The sequence below is a fragment of the Rattus norvegicus genome, chromosome 3 (genome assembly GCF_021556685.1).
Source record: "Rattus norvegicus strain SHRSP/BbbUtx chromosome 3, alternate assembly SHRSP_T2T, whole genome shotgun sequence".
NCBI classification, from domain to species: Eukaryota; Metazoa; Chordata; class Mammalia; order Rodentia; family Muridae; genus Rattus; species Rattus norvegicus.
In genome coordinates this window covers 42,420,702-42,437,066 of record NC_141536.1, presented here as the reverse complement: position 1 = coordinate 42,437,066, position 16,365 = coordinate 42,420,702, and the positions used below count along the sequence as shown (strand labels likewise).

The window sequence follows — 16,365 nt, the reverse complement described above, 5'->3', positions numbered from 1 at the left end:
CCTTGGGCTGGGAAGGAACCTGTGAGTCTGTAAGCCAGTTAACCACGTTCATCGAGGAGAGTGGGCCAATTTTCTTAGGACCCAAGGCTGTAGTAACCTCAAACATACAATTTAGACTTGTGTTGCTACTGCCCGATGCAACTAACATCGTAGGGTTATGACATTCCAAAGTCAGTTGCTTCTAATTTGGGTTTGAAAATAACGTGTCTTATAGCATTCCCTCATCACGAGTGACTGCAACGTGTTGGCTAAACATTAATTCTTTCTTAAGGAGGTAGAGCCCTTTGTTACACAACCACGATTGGGCTTCTGTTTCCGTCAGTTATAACCTGATTTTCACCGCTGACTTTTTAGCACTTTACCTTGGTTTGCTTCTTAGGTTTCTGTCCCTTCAGTGATTCTGTGTGGTTCTGTGTGTGCGTTCCACATTGAAGATGTCCAACTATAAAAGATTTAAAACAAAAGTAGATAGATACTTAATAGGGATCTGTCAAAAGGAGGGATTTTGCTGGTAACCATATGAGGGGGGATTGAAAATTACTTACCAGTATTTACTTATAATTTCACAAGGAGGTTTAAGATATCTGTGTACATATTAAATATAAACTATAACATCTCATACATTACAGGTGCTATTATATACAATATACATATTTATATCATGTTACACATTGAGTACCATTGTCCCAAAGTCTAGGTAGAGGGAATGTTTCAGAATTTGAATTACTTTCAGAATGTAAAGTCTGTATGTATGAATAATGAGGTATCTTGGGTATGGGACCCAAGCACAAACACAAACACAAGTTGATTGATGTTTCATGTACACCTAGGCTGACAGTGCCTTTATTCAACATTTTAAGTAAATTACACGTGAACCAAAACATGTATACAGTGAACCATCAGAAGTCAGATGTGCAATGTATCATCTGTGGACTGACATGTCAATGGTCAAAAGTTAGACTTTGGAGCCCTTTTGACTTCACATTTTTGAGCTAGAGATGCTGTGTGTGTGTGTGTGTGTGTGTGTGTGTGTGTGTGTGTGTACAAGTGTATGGTGGGTGTGAATGGGTCTATCCATGTCCTACAATTTGTTCTTTTGTGCTCAATGGAGGCTTTCCTGCAAAATGGATATTTACTCATAATATACACATCTTTGTGTGTTTACATGAGTTTTGCTAGGACATATGATCATAGGTTGACATGTAATCAGTTTGAATTAGATATTATGACACTGCCCTATACAATGATTTACCAAGTTACATTTCTGCCAATCATGCATGGTTTTCTATTCTCCCATATTCTTGCCACTAAGTCTGGTATTATAAGCCACATAATTGTCTTGCCAATGTGGCTGTTGTATATGGTATATTCTATATTTCCCTAACTATTACTAAGGTTAAATATTTTTAAAGATTTATTTATTTATTTTATGTATGTGTGTGTACACTGTAGCTGTCTTCAGACTCACCAGAACAGGGCATCAGATTCCATTACAGATGGTTGTGAGCCACCATGTTGTGGCTGGGAATTGAAATCAGGACCTCTGAAAGAGCAGTTGGTGCTGTTAATTGGTGCTCCATCTCTCCAGTTCTGGGTTAAATATTTGTATGAATTTCTGGTATGTAATTGAGTTCTTTCTTCCATGATTTACCCACTCCTTGTCTGTTTGTCTTTTGACTTTTTGTCTTTGTCCTACTCATTCATAAGTCTTGGTATATGTTAGGTACTAATCTTTTGTTGGGAGTGTATTTTGTTTTGTACTTTCAAGGATTTTCTGTCAATTATATTTTAAGAATTTATCCAATGAACCATATACAGCCTGATTTTTTAAAATAATACTTTTGGACTGGGTGTGGTGGCACATACATTTAGTCCTAGTACTCAGGAGACAGAGGCAAGTGAATCTATGATATTGAGGCCTCCCTAATCTCCTCAGTTAATTCCAGGATGGCCACAACTAGACTACAGAATAAGACCCTGTGACATAATAACAAAAGAATCCATCTTTCATCTGCACGGGACACATTCAAAATTACTGTGTTGCTGGTTGTAATGGCACAGGCTTTAATCCCAACACTTGAGAAGCAGAAGCATTGAAAGGTCACAGGTTCAAGGCCAGCCTTGGCTATGGCTGGCTGGTTGTCTGTCTGTCTATCTATCTGTCTGTCTGTCTGTCTGTCTATCTATTTATCTATAGAAAGAGGTTGGTTTAGGGTAAGTTTGGAAACAGTAAATGCATGAGATACACAAATGACACAAGAAAAGAATTTTTTTAAAGGAGAAACAAGGCTAAGTTGATACAGGAAAAAGAATGGAAGTGGAGAATACTATGTGGAGGGGAAGGACAAAGGTGAAGAAATAAAGAGAAAGGGAAGATTTTAAAATACTGTAAAAGTTCAAAACCAGAATTTGTAAATGTCAGGAGTAAAATGAAAATATGAATTTTTAAAAGCCAGTGAGATAAGATCAAAACACTACTAAGCATGTTAAAGGCAAAGAGAAATCACAGGGACAGAAAGACAATTAAAAAAAAAAAGCAAGGGAAAAGAAAATGTGGTGCCTAAAACATGTAAGGAAGTATGTAAACAAATTAGATGAACATATGAGCACGAACAGTAAAATCATAAAACCCATGCAATACCTGCTCAATGTGGAGGGAAGGCAATGAAGTGTCGGAGCAGTTTCCCTTTGTCCTTAGGAGTTAGAGGCCGCCAGCGATGCGCATGGACTCGCGGGTTTGAACAAACCCATGGAGCTTTGTCTTTCCTTTGGTTTTGGGTATGGAGAATTCTGCCTGTGCCCTCCATGGCTGTCATCCTGGCTGCACTTTTCCCTCTTCGTGTTATCAAGAGCCTCATCTGGCCACAATTACCTTTGCCAGCTGTGTCTGCATAGACTCTCCCGCCCTCCCGCTACTGTCCAGGTCGTTCTGGATGGGATAGCCAGTGGTTAGCTGACGGGGTGTTGAGGATATGGGCAGCATGAGTATCATGAAGATCAGCACAGCCAGACACCCCTACCTTCATACTGTCCAGACCTCATGGGGATTAATACAGAGCTGATGGGATACCAATGTAGCTGTCTCTAGAACATCAGAGTCCTTGGCTTAAGAGTAGGGAAAGGCAGATCGACCAAAAATCAATTGATCTACCTCCTGGCCTCAGAGTTATCAAGCCCCAGGCTTATTCTCAATTTAGGAGAGCTGTTCTCAGACATCAAGAGCAGAGGTAGCTCTCATCATGCACTTCCCAGCCTGATCCAGCCTCCTGCCACAATACCCTTGAGCTTATCATGATCCAACCTTCCTGGCACTCTACATTGCTTCTCCAAGTCTTCCCTCATTTGGAGGATAGAGAAGGACAAGGCTCTCCCATTTATGGATCACATGGCCTCTGGAGCGCCTCAAGTTTTGCAACAGGTTCTCTTTTAATATGGAGCCCAGCAAGGGCTTTCCAGGTCATCCACTGTGTCAAAATGGCTTTCTCTCTGTAACTAATCTGTCTGCCAGAAGCTTTACCAAAGCCCACAACTGGATTTGAGGCAGAAGAGGTCTATGGACTTGTCCAGATGTGCCTGACTTTCATCTGCCTTACCTACTGGAATCAGCTTCTGAGCCCCTTCCCCTATCAAGGAACAGAGGGACTGCGATGCATTTGGCTTCTTGCTCTGGGCCCCGTGACTTTGGTTTTGCTGTTGTTATCCATTGTTGCCTGGCTTCCTTTGTAGATCTTCAAAGAGTCCCTTCAATTTCTGTCTGTGGGATGAAGCCTCTTTCCTCTCATTCTGACTCTCTTTCTTCAGCTCATACCAAGGCACCTTAACTTGCCCTCTTTCCGTAAGTCCTTCTGGCATTTGCAGTAGATATCCACTAGGTTGCTTCAGCCTGTCCTGTGAGTGTCTTACCTAGAGTCTTTTATTCGCCTCTATGCTACAAGCTGAGGAAATTACCTGGACTGTCCACCGTCACTCATTTCGTAGCTGTGATTAACCGGGCTGGGCCAGATTGCAGCCACACTCTCGGTGATTAGCCATGCCTTATTCTGGTTAATTATGCAGTGTCCTACAGAGCCTTCTCCTCATAAACAGCTGTCCTGCCCTGCCCTTTCTGATTATGTCACCAATTTCATCAAGAAAATGGGGGGAAATAAGACAGTGCCAGGTGTTCCTGCCCTTGCACTTTGAATTAGTCAGCAGTCTGCCACAGTGTCAAAATACCCACGAGAAACGGCTAAAGGGAAAATATTTATTTTGGCTCACACTGTGGAGGTTTCCGTCCATAGTCACATGGCTGTGTTGTTGCTCTGGATCTACAGGGACCACATGTGATGGGAATCCCATGGGACAAAGCCGGTCACCTTGTGGCAGCAGGTGAAGGAAAGGGAGAGGAGGGGGCTGGTGTCCCCACACATTCTTGAAGAGTGCTTTGAATTGTTCCTGTTACCTCCCAGTAGAGCCACAGGAGAGTAACACAACCCTGAGTCCATGAGAAGCGAGGCACATCAAAGCTGTGGCACTGAGTTTGGCTATAACTCTGGTTTAGGTTGGTTTTGAAATAGGACCTCGATCAGTATCTCCAGCTGTAGATTACTACGTAGATCAAGTTGGCTTAGCTCCCAGAGCTTTGCCTTTTACTGACGGTGACCCTGGTAGCATTGGGAACCCCTTCTATGAAACCTCTACTGCCCTGATTTTGAAGATGTCCTAGCCGGAGTCTTTTAGTCTAGTGTCATTGGTTGGGTCAGAGGAGAACCCCACTATGGTAGAGGCAGCTACTGGTGTTTATGATCTCAGCAGCAGGTCCAGTCTGATGGTGGAAAAAGGTCGGTGGGTCTGACGGCCTTATGGTCTGGGGTGTTGACCAGGTCAACATAGGTTACAGAAGTAGTAGTAAAATATCCCTGTTCCCTTTGATTTTTTTGCCTATCTCCAGCCTCCCCGTGACATGGTTACTAGGGCTCCATCTTACCGCAAGTCCCTCTGTCTATAATTTTAAACATAAATAATCCCTAACTTGACTCAGACCATTTAATTACCTTGTTTTTGCCTGTGCTCATTTTTCTCTTGTGTTTTTGCTGCCTCCACTGGGGATGGCTTCCTGGTTTTAGCTGTAATTTTTGTGTGAATCTCTGCTTCCTTCACGGGGATCCGGGACGTCTTGGCTTATGAAGTGTTGCTAGACACTGACTTTGGATTTGCTTCTGCCTAAGGCTGAGGAGCTCTCCCATGCAGCATCTGTTTGGCCCTGATGTCATCCAAGAACTTTAACATAGTGCGGCCCCATCCATTGTCCTTCTGTAACCACACATGATAATTGGCTCGAAGGACTCCCTGCAAATCATTTGTTTTTGACCAATACTTGCCCCCAAGTTTTCTTTGCATCTCAGGACTCATTGTTGGAATGTTTAAGCCACTCTAGCTATAATGTACACAATATCCAAGAATAGTGTTTAGCTTAATAAGGGGCTTTTGCGACTCACCACCTCCTCCTTCCAGGAAAAAGCAAGTGTGTACACCCTGCAGCCCCGAGATACAGAGAGTGAAGACTCAAGTCGGCTCTCCTCTGGGTTAGGGCAACATCAGCTCATATAATTGATTGGTCTTCATAGCAGATGGTGCCACGTGATGTTTTTCAGTCCCTACAGCAAACTCCCATGAACCTCTACTCCACGCACCTGTGTTTGTTAAAATGCTTGTCCCTGTGCCATGCCGCTGTGTGTGTTTTGCTTGACAAGCAAAAATAACACTGCAAAAGAATAGTTAGGCAACGTTTAAACCAGCTTTGTGCTGGGGAAAAGAAACCCATTCAGTATAAAGGATGTGATTTAGGATCCAAGATTTTCTTGAAAACAGCCTTGACTCTTGTCTGTCTTGACTCTGGTGCTGTCTGTCTTCGTTGGCCACTAAAGAATTGCTGTGAGGAACCTTTGGCGTGTATGAACATCTTACTCCAAAACAAGCATCTCGCACATTTCTGCTATACTGTGGGATTTGATTTACGGAATGCAACTATCTGTAACTTTCCTGATCACTCTTGAGCCTCATCTGTGCCCATATGTACAGTGACAGCCCTGTAAGGAGGCTTCACAACAGGACACAGGCACAGCAAGTTTTACTTGAAAATACTTTAAATCAAATGTCTTTAAGATGTTGTTTCAAAATGGTATAAAATATGTTTATAGCTAATTGAGGCAAAACAAGTGGAATTTTTTTGAGCAACTTCCCTCTCCTCGCCTAAGAGCCTCTCTGGGGTGAGAAGGGGGCCCGTGGCACAAAGACTGGCGATGCTCATTCTAACCATCTACTTGTGCCTCACTGTCTTCTTCATGCCCACCCGGTCTGGTGGATAAAACACAAGATGGCAGGCACTGTGGTAAAAGTCATAATTCTGTCTGAAGGCAGGAAAACCATTGTCAAGCTTTAGCCAGTCCTGATTCGAGTTGAGCCAGCTAGAAAAGAGGACCATAGAGTCAGTAAACTCAAAGCGCATAGAGCATAAAAATAGAAGGTCAACGTAGGAAATGATGCATTGTTCTTGAGTGTGATCTGTGCATGAATAAGTGGAAAGTAATTGCATTCAGAGAAAGACCACGATCCTGACTCCACAGGCAGCAGGAAACAGCAAGCACAACGCTAACGTGCATGAGGACTGCACCTCCAGTTCACGATGCCACACAAACCATACACAGCTTAAGAAGCAGTATGGCCAACTGAGAAGAGAATTCTTTCCAAGCCAAATGGACCCACACCATTGTTCCACACATGGATGCTTTTCCTGTAGAGTGAAAATAATAACTACTACTCTGGAGAAAATATATCTTAAGGAAAAGAACAAAACAAAGTCTATCAACTTTTACCTCAATGTCATTTATTACTTTTATTAAGAGTCATTGTTAATTGTGTGCATATGTCCACATGCATGCCTGTGAGTGCAGATGCCCCTGGAGTCTAGAAAATGGAGTAGGATCCCCTGGAGCTGGAGTTGCGGCTGCTTGGGAGCCATCTGTTGTGGGTGCTGTGAACTGAACTCAGTTCCTCTGGAAGAGCAGCAAGAGTCCTTCAGTCTCTTCTAAGCCACCGCATCTCCTCTATCATTTATTATCTCCACACAGGCTTTTGCTTAAAACCAAACATGTAAAATAAAATTAAAAACATGCAAATGAAGAAACAGAAACTTCTCTGGGGTTGGTTGAACCCAAATCTCTTAAACAAAAGTGTCCTTCAAGAAAGATCCCCTGACTGCTGAGGGGTTAAGCTGATGTCTGTAACATTGTGTGGATCTCAGCCCTGGAGTCAGACGTCAGTCACAGAGGATGGTAGCCCAGGACCGCCTATGTGTCTCTGTGCCAATGCGGCAGGCAGAAGAAGGCTCTGAGAATACATGAGTCCACACACAGCTAACTCTCCATTTATCCACACTGACCACGCAACGGAAGGATGAAGGAGGGATCGAGAAGCCTTTGGACTCATTCAAACACATTCCACACTGTGCTATAAGACACAAAGTCTTTATGAAGGAGCAGAAACAATGGCAGGTCAGGGAGAAACACTAGAAAAGGATTTTGAAATCTTTCTCTCCTAAAATGAATGTGTGGAAATATGAGGAACTTAATTAAATAAAGGGGGATGGGTTTATCATGATTCTTTTTTTTTTCTTTTGAGAAAGGCTCTTAGTAGGAGTCCCAAAGCAAGCTCAAATTTGACATCCTCCTGCCTCTGCCTCCCAGACAATGTAATCACAGGAGTGTGACATTATATTCTAGTGGATTATTATGATTTAATGATCTTTTCATTTACCTTGTTTTCCTAAAGTCCAGTGATAATCATAGTGGCTTCGTGTACAACGTGAGACTTTTCTTCCTTAATAAATGACCCTGTAACATAGATATGAAAATCACGACAATGTCCACTTACCCTCTGGGTCTCATGGGTGGTACATAGTCCATGATGTGATTCTGGTACTGAATTCCACAATTACCCAACCTCCTCCTAGCCGAGAAGCATACCTAGAATGTGAATAGCTAATGAAGTTGTATGCAAGTAACTGCTGAAGTAATATGGTTTTTTTTTCCTGAATAGATTCAGTGTAACTGCAAAGAAATAACACTGGATTGGAGTTAGAATGCTAGGGTTCTGGCTCCAGCCCCTTATTTAACTCACCCACACTTAACTTGGTATTCGATTATGAGGAAATCATATACTTTTTTATGTCCCCAATATTCCCTCTATTAAATGGAGGTAAATAATTAATACTTCATTCAACCCAAGAGACCTGAACATATATTTTAAGTCCTGTCTGACATACATGTGGGCATAGGCAGAGGCATCTTGTTTGACTGGGCATGACATTCTACATAAACAACACCAGTATAAGTGGGAGAGCTACAGGCAGCTTGGGGGAGTTTAGAATTCATTGAGATCCAGTCATTTGAAAAAGGAGTTCACTACCAGGACTGAGCCTTAAGAAGAAACTGGAGTGATGAGAATTTGGCCATTAAGAAGTAAGGAGCACTCTGCACATGGACATGGTAGATTTCTAACCACAAACTCAAGCTGAGATACTGTATCTGAGACGCTTCTGCCTAACCCTGAGGTCCAGACTAGAGGGAACTAGCTCTTTAGGTTGGAGCCTTTGTGATCAAGGTCAATGCCCTTGTGGAGGAAGCCCAGAGAGTTTTCTCAGTCTGTCTCCTCTGTGACAGTACAAGAAGTCAGCAGCATGAGCCCTGGCATTGTATAAGTTTGCTGAAATCCAATCCTGCTTGCCTACTGATCCCAGATCTCCAGACCTCAGAGCTGTGAGGAGTAAGTACCTACCAATTCTGTGACTGGATGTTATAGTACTCTGAACTGATGGAGCCATCGTTAAGGGTGTGACAAAGTAACAAACAATGAAGTCATCAATGACTCGCCAGCAGGACTTGCTGGCAATTGTAGCTTGTCAGAGAAGCTACTACCCAAAGGGAGATGTCTCAATAGAGAGGTTTTACTGTAAAAGTTTCCCAGGGTTCCTGGGAAAGTGGCCAGCCTTGGTGCTCTGCTGGAGCTGGGCATAGACACGCTGAATACACTGCAGAAGGTTGGTTTCCTGCAAAGTGACTAACGCTAACAGAACATTAGTAAGAAGCCCTGTGCCTATAGGAGCCAAAAGCCACCAAAGCTGCTCTCAGTACAGGTGTCCTGGGTGTAATCCTCAAATCCACAACCAAAAGTTTAGAAGTAGGCAAGGGCAGAAAAAAGGCAAGAAAGCTCTTCTCCTCTAATGTCTCTCTAGCACCCTCTACTGGTAAACTCAATGTGTAAAGAAAAACCATAAAGGGGCCAGCTTCACATTACAGAGAGCACCTTTCGGAGGGTGGGGGAGGTAATTATGGAATGAGAGGCAATCTCTCAATAACATGTGGAAGGATCTTAAAACCTGTTTCCCGACAGGAGAGATTTACATTCAGACACTGTATCACTCTATCATTCATCCCAGAGGGAACCACCCAAAAGCCTTCTGACTGAACCCAGGCCCTGTGAATAATTGTGCTAAGTTTGAATGTGAGTGGCTTATGGGAGGTCATGTTTGCCCAGCTCACCACAGTGGTCAGTAGGCAAGCTTCTCCCACGTGGACCTCAGGTCCTTGTAAAGTAAGCAAGTGAGAGTGTGGTCCCTCCGTGACTTGTCTGTGATATTTCATAAATGACAGATTAAGGCTCAGTGAAATGTAACAATACAGTTAAACTGGCCACTTCTGTCCCTGTACCATCTCCATTATTAGTCAAGCAAATCACAAGGCGAGTGGCGCTAGCGTTGTCTTTTCTGCTGATTTCTCTCTGCTCTGGATTTGGCTGCTTGGATTGCAGAGGCTTTGCTGATTTGCATAAAATCAGGGGCTTATTGGAAGAAATATCAGGTAATCCTCCAAGGCAAGGAAATAGCTTGGAGCTTATCAGGTCTCCCTTGTCCTTGGGTTAACTACCCTGATATTTACTACTCCCTAAATTAAATTCCCATTCAAAATCCCTTAAACACAACCACCACCTCACAGTCTGTAATTACTGCTGCAAAAACCGTTGACTTGATTCTGCTTTTCTCTCTCTGCCCTAGTCTTCGGGACCATTATTTTCCAACGCGATGAGATTGTAGCAATTTCTATCACTCCCCAGAATAGGAAATCCATGGTACTTTCATCAAGTAACTAAATGTTACCCCATTTCCGACTCTTAAATAATTTCTTAAGGGAGAAAATGTGATCTCAAAGTCTTTGCAGCACTGCTGATAGTGTTGATGGTAGCAATCAATGCTTTGGCAAGGTTAATGATGTGCATTTACACATAGTGGTTCATTTAAAGTAAATAATCAGGCATTTTACTCGCTACCGCCTCTTTATTTCTACGATAGAAGCCTAATTTAAGACACGCTGCAACTTAAAGAAGCTGTGGTAAAGCATATTTTGCAAACATTACAGCTAATTGCAGATAGAAACTTGAGCCCACTTATTTATTTAAAACATGAAGGATACAAAAATAAAAATGACCAAATAAAACACATCTCAAAACACTCAGAACTACTGGAAGATGAATTTCAGAATTTTACTGGGGACTCAGGACTTATAATGGAGTTTCGTTTTGTTTTTTTAAGTGGGTGTTAGATGCATGGGCATATACCTGACCCAACTGCCTAGGAGACTGATAGCTTATCCCCAGAGGTCAAGAACCACTGGGCAAAACAGGAAGACTATAGGGAGCACAGGAAGCATGCGTGAGTGAAGTATCCAGTTGAATGTGTATTGTTGATAGGAGCACAGCCATGTCCAGGACCCAAAAGCTAATTGCAGATATAAACTTGAGCCCACTCATTTATTTAATTTCAAAATAGCACACAGAGCACCCTTACCTGGCTAATGGATGGAAAAGCTTTTCTCAGGAGTCTTTATGAGTGCATATGAATGCTTGTCTGAGGGTCTGTCTTAGGTAGGGTTTTACTGCTGTGAAGAGACACCATTACCATCAAGGAGGGAGCACGGCAGCATCCAGGCAGGCATGGTGCGGGAGGAGCTGTGAGTTCTACATCTTCATCTGAAGGCTGCTAAGAGAAGACTGGGTCCTACATGGTTAGGGGGAGGGTCTCCTTACCCACCCACCCCCAGTACACACTTCCTCCAACAAGGCCACACCTCCTTATAGTGCCACTCCCTGGGCCAAGCATATTCAAGCCACCACAGTGTGCTAGGAGCAGAGTAGTAAGAAGAACAGTGAATCAAGTAGGAGGTAGTGGAGGGACTCTAGTCAGGCCAAGCATGGCAAACAAGGCTCTGGCAGGCCTTGCCCTTCTCCCTCATTCTCTGTCTTGCTAAAAACCAAAAATACAAAACAAAACAAAACAAAAAAACCAACAACAACAACAACAAGCAAACAAGCAAACAAACAAAATAAAACATTAGATTGCAGTCCTCTGAGGTCTATTCTCTTCTGAGGCCACTTCCTCCTCCTGAGGCTGTCTGCTAGCTATTAAAGTAATAAGAGTCTAACAATCAAAAGCCCCCTTTGGCTCGACTAATTAATATGCCCAATTAAAATTAAACACTTCATCCTAACATGGGGCTTCCCCTTTTGCCTTTATAAACCATCCATTTTCATGTCTCTCTTCTCTATTCCGAGGCAGTCCTTTGTACCCCTCTGGGACAAATACCCCTTCTCCTTCCCTTGTTCCCTCCCCTTCTTCCTCATCCTCTGTCTCCTGCCCTGGTCTCTTATTCCCTGTCCTTTGTCCCTCTCGGGAAAATAAATCTCCTTTGCGCAGAGAACTTGGTCTTGAGAGTCCTGAGCTGATACAGTTCTTTTTCAGATAGGACATTAACTAATGGAGTCGTCATCGAAGGAGGCTTTTGGAAAACTTGTAGAGACAGATAACAGTGAAGAGAACAACTTGCAGCTGTAGGAGGCAGGAGGAGAGAAGCTGGTCTTCAGGAGCTGATGAGGAAACGTGTTCCACAAGAAGTAAGGGTGAAGACGAGGTGCAAATTACTCAAGAAAGCTGTGCGTCTTTCGCAAGTACTCAATGTGGAACTGCTGAATGCAGATTCAAAAGCATGACTGTGAAGCGATGCTGGTCACACTGTATGGAAGGGGAGGAGAAGGTGGGGGAGGAGCAGGTCAGGGACTCTTTCTTACAATGGATTGAGCACTTGAAACACGTCGGGCACCCGACAAATGTGTGTTGAATCGGAGCATAGTCAAGCTTTTAACCACACATAAATCGAGTTAATGCAGCAATTCTATCAAGAATAGTATTTTAGAATGCCAGTATGATGGACCTCCCTTATAGTTAAGCTGGTTTCTATCTCTGGGCCTCATCCATCTGGTAGTCCTCAGAAGGGAAAGGAATCGATGTTATCCAGGAGAGAGATATAGCATGTTATTAGGGAAGTCTCAGCTGTATGAGAAAGAGGGAGATGCTCGCCCACCCACACCTAATGGGCTGTGGAAAAAGAAGAGGGTTTCAGAGTTTGTTTCTTGTATATTATCCCTGAGTCACGTGTTGGGTCTGAAAACCCCTGACAGAAATGAAAGAATCTGGATCCTCAAATACTATTGCCTGGTCCCCCAGTCTGCTTTAGGAAAGCTAAGCACTTAAAGGCCAACGCCAGACTTGGACCACTGGGACAGTACAAACATACCATGCAGGGCAAAGCCATTTATAGACAGACCAAGATAGAAGGGAACAGAACTCATAAAATCAACCCCAAAGCTGAGGAGAGTAATTCATGCTTACAGTTCCAATACTCATGAAGCTGAGGCAAGTGGATAGCCACGATTCCAGTCTAGACTGGGCTCCTGAGTAAGATCCTGAATCAAAATAATGCAAAACAAAACAACATAAAACCCAATCCCAAACATACCACCTCCAAAATTGATGGTTTAAAGGAAAGAGACCTAGACGTTCTTGGGAGCTGTGGGTGGTCACAGCCCCTCTCTACTCTCTATGCTCCCTCTACCTTGGCTGAGCATTAACCTGGATGTTCAGATCCTCTATGGGGGGGGATGTTTTAATTCCTTTGTACCCTTAAGCAGTGGTGGACATAAGCGCATGCTGCTGTACAATGCTTTCTCGTGATATGAAGGCAGAAAAGGAGGAAATGTTTGCATCCTTCCTTTCGAGGAGTTTAGGCTGTGGCTAATTCATCTCCACCACCACACCAACCTAGTAACTGAGGCTGTGCACTGAGGCATTGCAAGTAGAGAACGTTCACCTCAGAGGGAAAACCTTGGCTCCAGTGTGGTGGCTTCCGTTCAGTCTCTGAAACATTCCAGGGCCCAGCGACCTCAGCCACCGCAGGAGAAGATGAATCATGTGACCCTACTTCCCCAGCCAGCTCAGAGATAATCACTTTATAACTCATCTAGAAGACATCTAGTTTGAACATATCCTGAAAGTATAATTAATATAGTGAGCCCAATTGCATGCCAATGAGTAGAGAATTGGCCTGGTCAAAAGTACCAGTGACCCTTGGGAAGGGCTGATTCTAGATAGGACTAGGACAGGAAATACAAACTGTGGCCCTCTTGTATCATATAGTGCCCAAAATAAGGACATGCTAAAGAAAGAAAGAAAGAAAGAGAGAGAGAAAGAAAGAAAGCAATGCCTTACACTTATTTGCTGAAGCCACGATGACAACACGCTGTAGACTTCTTGACAAGTGATGGAAATCCTCTTCTCATGGCTCAGGAGGCTAATGGTCCAAGATCAAGTGCTCTCGGGGTGATGGCCACCTGTTCACTGTGCATGTTCTCACCAAACTTTCTTCTATTCTCACATACAGGGCTGCAGGAGACAGGTGGGAGCAGGAGCTTGTGTTTCTCCCAGAGGAGAACACCAGACCTAGTAACATAAAGCCCCACCCTTACAGCCACCCTTAACTTTCATCATTTGCTACCCTTACTATGTAACTTTCAGGACATTTATACCTACAGTGTGATTGTACCAAAGTAACACAAGACTCAACCAAAAGAACTTCCAACAACAAAGCCAGACCGGTTTTGCCAACAAGGTGAGTAAAGTAGCAATTTATATCACCCAAATATAAAATAAAAACCCTACCAGTTCATATTGATAAACATAAATGATAGAATAACTTAGTGATAGGTTTAAGAGACAGATCTTTGCTCAAATGAATTCAAAGTAACTTATATAGATATTTACCCTCAGAGAACAAGAGCCCAGTTTCTCATATTTTTGGTTGTGAGCCTAGCCTTTAACGGCTGAGCCATCTCTCCAGCCCGAACCCAGTTTCTCGAGCTCTGTGAATTAGCTTCTAACATGCATAGTGTAGATAGAGAGAAAATGAGCAATCTCGCACATAATCCAAGTCAAGGTCTACAGAGATAAGTCAAGTTATAGCAAAAAAAAAAAGTCAAGTTATAGCCTAAGATATAAACATATCACCTTGATAGCCTTCCTTCCAGCAACCACATTGCACTAGACAGATCATGAGGAAAGCACCAAGTAGTGATATACTCTTCTATACATAGTCGTTTAAAAATAAGGGAAGTATAAGAAATTACAATGCAGGAAGAGCCTAAAGACACAGAACATTGAAACATAATGTGGTATATTGAGCAAGATCTGTTATGAGTTCAACTGTGTTTATTTCAAAAGGGCAAGTGTACTTAACCATCAAGAATTCATGTAAATGATTTCATTAAAAATAAAGCCCATGCCATGTCATTGGTTAAGATGATGTCATACCAGAGTAGGATGCAACTCCCACGTATTATGATTGACTGGTCTTCTTATAAGAAGATGGCCAGGGAACTGGGAAAGTGATTTATCGGACAAAATGCTTGCTAAACTATCCAGGCATGAGGACTTGAATTCAAGTCCCTAACACCTACATGAAAGCTAGGTATAGGGTCTCACATCTACCCAGTGCTGGTAGAGTGGAAACAGGCAGATCCACTGAGCTTGATGAAGAAGTGTTAATCCCAAATACAAAAGGAGAAGGACCACTGGCCCAAACTATCACAACCAAGTTAGTTAAAGCCAGCAGATAATTGAAGCAAACATCGTTTTAAGTTTGTATAGGTGAGCTATTTCTCCCTAAAAGCAAGACTGAAAAGATCAGCATTAGACAAGAGGAAGACAAGGTTTTTGGGAGTTCCCAAATGGGGGTTGGGGTTGTCAGGCAAGGTCCATGCCAGAGGTCCCCATGATGGATGGAGAGAACCAAGTCCTACAAGTTACCCTCTGACCTCTATATCCATGCCATGGTGTGCACCTGTGCCCTACCATGATTAATTAATTAATTAATTAGGGTCTTTTAAAATTTGTTCAAATGTTAAATTCTATGGGTTTATACAGAATTTGACTTTTATTTAGAAAAACTAATTAGTGAGTCATAACTAACTTACAATACTGTCCCTTCCACATACAAATCATTGAGTACTCATGGGGATGAGGAGAACCGAGTGAAATATTAGGGATGTTTCTGGAGAGGAGTCCGAACACTGCATGGAAAATAGAGCGAGCTGTGCAAATCACCCAGGGAGCCTACCCTGCACCCTTCACTCAGCAGCTCCTGTATCTGAGGTACTGCTGCTGTTTTGCCAGCCAAGCTCTTCCCCGTGGCCCACGACAGCAATTTCAGCACAATCTCACAATACCACAGGGAAATGCCTTTCAATATACAAAGCCCATGATTCTTCGCAATAGAACCAAAAGATGCAAGATTTCATTTTCAGCAAACCCTTGTGCTTCAAAGTAGTGTGAAGATTTTATTTGAAAAAAAGAAAATGAAAGAAGGGAGAGAGAGAGAGAATGAGAGAGAGAGAGAGAGAGAGAGAGAGAGAGAGAGAGAGAACGTGACCTTGTTGCCTGTAAGCCTATTTTTTTTCCTTTTTGCTCTTTTGGCAAATATATAGATTGTTCACTCTAAAATTGCCACTATTTCTATGTCAGAGTAAAATGCAGAAACATTTGAAACCATCAGTTACCATCCTTTCCCTTGAAGTAATCCTACACTGCCTTTTTTACTATTTTGACCTCTGATTAAGAAGGTCCATAATCTGTCCATCACTTCTGTGGTGATTTAAGTGAAATGTTTCCATAGGCACTGGTATTTGAATGCTTGATCCAGTTGGTGTTTGGAGAGGTGAAGGAGGTGTGGCCTCGCTGAATAGAGTACTTCCTGGAGGTGGGCTCTAAGAGCTGAACCCTACTCCCAGTTGGGTTTCCCCTGCTTTGTGCTTACACTTAAGCACATGGGTTCTCGGCTTCTTGCTCCATTGGCCATGGCTTCCTGATGTTATGCCTTGCTTCTGTGACAGACTCTCATCCCTCTGGAACCATAAACCCGAATAAATTCTTCCTTCTGTGAGTTGCCT

The 16,365-nt window shown here is 42.9% G+C and overlaps 1 long non-coding RNA gene across 1 annotated transcript; it reads right to left on the bottom strand.

The window, feature by feature from the left end:
• Window positions 1-6,844: 6,844 nt before the first annotated feature.
• LOC102556145 (uncharacterized) lies at window positions 6,845-14,537 on the bottom strand. The gene is made up of 6 exons (XR_015684943.1): window positions 14,429-14,537; window positions 13,634-13,807; window positions 12,758-12,831; window positions 10,880-11,082; window positions 7,795-7,871; window positions 6,845-7,116 (listed from the first exon to the last, which is right to left on the bottom strand). It is a non-coding gene; the product is annotated as an uncharacterized LOC102556145 (long non-coding RNA).
• Window positions 14,538-16,365: the final 1,828 nt, after the last annotated feature.